Here is a 3,250-nt window from a genome sequence, read left to right on the forward strand (position 1 = left end):
TTGGAGGGCCTGGCCCAGGGATATGAGTTCTGAGCAGGAGGAAAGTAGTAAAGGTGGGTGGGAGCTTCTGGGTTGGTGGACACTTGGGGATTTGGGGAGACGTGCACTTGGGGAAGGGGTGGAAGCTCTGTGCCCCTTCCCCATACCTTACCTTACACGTCTCTTCCATCTGGCTGTTCCTGAGTTTGTATCCTTTTATAATAAACCAGTACTCTAGATCTTGAAATCAACCCTATGAATCATCTTATTTAAATTTTATTTCTGCTCTTTCAAGGAGTAAACTGGAAAATATTGCAAATGCAGAAGTAGCAGCTCTGAAGTTACACAAGTAGCCAACGTTTTTGATCAGTATCTCAATTTTATTACTTTGGAAAATGATATGCTTGTATGATGCAATCAAAATAAGGAAATGTTTCATATTGTGCCATTAACAGTCCAGATATCACAGACGTGGAAATGGAAACTGTTATGGACCGGAATGTCGACAACCTCTTCTGCTTTTCTGTTACACTGGGTACTGTTCCTATAACCAGATATTCAGCAGGAACTGCAACAGAAATGGTAGCAATGAAACCAGATAAGAAACTTCAGGAACATCTAAGAGTTGCCAGAAGCAGTCTGTCTACAAGTGATGCACTGGAGAGCTGGTCACTTCAGCTTCCAAAGGCTTCATCAGTCCTGTTGACAGAAACATAGATTTGGGAACTCCTTTACACCATATTTGGACATATCAGTACTAGGTGCATGATGTACTAGATTTCCACATACACAGATTTAATCTGGAAGAATCTTTGGGAATGAAAAATTCCCCGGCTAGTGCTAGTTTGGTCTAGAGAAAAAACAAGAAGTCTTATGATTTAACTCCAGTTGATAAATTTTGGCAGAAACGTAAAGGAAGTCCGTCCCCAGAGGTTTCAGGATCAGTTCAGCAAGAACTGGAATCTTACAGAGCACAGAAAGATGAGGTCAAATGACTTAGAAGCACTGCGGGAACCAGACGGGGAGATGAAGGGGCCATAAGGATGCTTTCTGACAACACCGCTCAGCTAACATCAGCTTTTGGTTCTTTGCCAGAACTCTTCGGAGGGGAAAAAAAACCTTATTGATCTCCATAAAATGTTGGCATTGCTGTCTTAGGACATATAAAGGCAAGAAAACTGGATGTGTATTTTGACTGTAAAGAAAAAATAGTGAGCAAACTACTCTGGATAAACTTCTTCAAGATGTAACACCAGACCTTGATGCAGGAACTCCAGAAGATAAAATGAGGCATTTCTTATCTGTTATATAAGCGCACAGTAAGTAGTTTCTGAGGTTGATTTGAAGCCATACAAAAAAGCTGTAACTGACACAGGATGCAACCTTAACCCCCTACAGTATATCAAACAGCGGAAAGCTTTTGCAAGGATGGCCTCAGCTCCTGCCAGCTCGGGCATTGCTGCCACAAGTCATGAACGCAGGATCACAGTTTGTGATGCGAGGACCGAAGAAGGCGGTACTGAAACGGCGCAACCTACCTGTCTTCGTGGAGATGCAGTCAAACCCTGAAACTGGTGACTGTAGATATTTTGATCCCAAATGCTGCCAGGAGATGACAGCTCAGTTCCAAGGAACAAAAATCCATTCCAAGCAGCAATTGTTTTTGTGCTGGGAGAAGAAAGTACATTGCGTATCAAAAGCTTGTTGACAACAGAAAAGGAAACACATTTTATATGGCTGCCGACTTCTTCATGCTGCATAGTTCATGAAACAGCTGTCACAACTTGGAAAAAAAACCAGCCAGGAGGAGCTCCCCAAACGGCTGTCCGTGCCTCCCTGGACCCAGCTCCCCTCCTGCCAACTGCAGTTTGTAAGTTGCAGCTCATGCTGACGCGGCGAGACCCTGCACACCCTCCGCTTTGTCGTCAGGGTTTTTATTCCCCTCCTGGCAGGTCACCCTTTGATTCCTGTTCAGCTTTAACGAGTCCTCCTAACAGTGGGTGCTGACACGTCAAAACTAATTCCTGACCTGACGCTGATGGCTTCCATCTTTGACTCCTCGTATCCCCAGGACACCTCCAGGCATGGTGGTGTCCTACTTCCTCTTCTGTGGTTTAACAAAGGGCTCGCCCGGCGTGGGGACACCTCCACGTGACACGTCCCACAGCACAGGCCACGCCCGGCCAGGCGGGACCAGAGTTCAGAGCTGCTTTCTAAGGGGCCGTCGTCAGGGACCCCAGGGGGCGGGTTCACCTGCGCTCACAGACCTGTGTCAACCTCCGGCCGTGGTCAAGTGGAAACCGCGGCGATCGCGGTGGACACAAGCGGCCTGTATCACGCGTGTGCTGTTTTGAGTGTCGTTCGTTCCCTCTGCTTCCAACACAAACCTCGATTTTGCTTTGGAAAACTACATCTTCCCCACCTGGAGTTCTTATAATACCTCGGGACTCGGTTTCTCCTCAACCCAAGCATTTCACAGTCAGGTCCTCATGTTCCCCAGGAGAACGGCAGTGATCTGGGGATGAGCCTTTCCAAAGTCAGAGCATCGTAGGCAGTGAGACACTGTCCCAGCCACTGTACATGTAACTTCCCCAAATTCAAATAAACCGCACCTGCCCTGGGATGAGGAGACCATCCCTCCGCTGTCTCTCCTCTCAGGTAAAAGCTGGGCAGCAGGTGTGATCCTGGAGCCCCACCTCCCAGCTCAGAGCTGCGGGTCACCTGCCTGACGGGCCCCTTTCTCACCTGGGCCGGGGGATCTCCGCACTCGGTCCTGACCAATCTCTCTGGCTCAGCAGCTGGAAAGGCTTCAAAAAATGTCCTCAGAGACAGGATACATGGAAATTTCCATGGAGCGCTTGAGTTAAATCCACCCAGATGCAGACTTTCCCATGTTCACAGGGCTCCCAGCTCCCCTCTGGGAGGGACCAGTGGAAACAGCCGGAGTGGATGAAGGCGTTCGTGGCCGAGTGTGAGATTCGCAGTGAGAGACGGTGTTGATGGCCTAATGTGGGGATTATTCGCTCCCGCCAGCACACTCCATCCCCACCTGCTCCCCCAAGCCTGCTCTTCTCCCATCCCTCTCACAAGCAGCTCCCCATCTCCTTGCTGGGAACCCCCAGGAGCCCCCCACCCCGCCACAGTACTGGCCAGGATGCCCAGCTGTCCGTACCTGGACAGGTGTGGAGGGGGGTGTGAGACGCCCTGGAGGGAGCGCACAGGTCGGGGCTCTCGGAAGTGGTCGAGGGAACCCCAGGCAAAGCACCACCAT

The 3,250-nt window shown here is 49.7% G+C and overlaps 1 pseudogene; it reads left to right on the plus strand.

Annotated features, from left to right (window-relative positions):
• Positions 1–230: 230 nt before the first annotated feature.
• LOC118880019 lies at positions 231–2,979 on the plus strand (annotated as a pseudogene).
• The last annotated feature ends 271 nt before the right edge of the window (positions 2,980–3,250 follow it).

Source organism: Balaenoptera musculus, chromosome 14 (assembly GCF_009873245.2).
Source record: "Balaenoptera musculus isolate JJ_BM4_2016_0621 chromosome 14, mBalMus1.pri.v3, whole genome shotgun sequence".
Classification (NCBI taxonomy): Eukaryota; Metazoa; Chordata; class Mammalia; order Artiodactyla; family Balaenopteridae; genus Balaenoptera; species Balaenoptera musculus.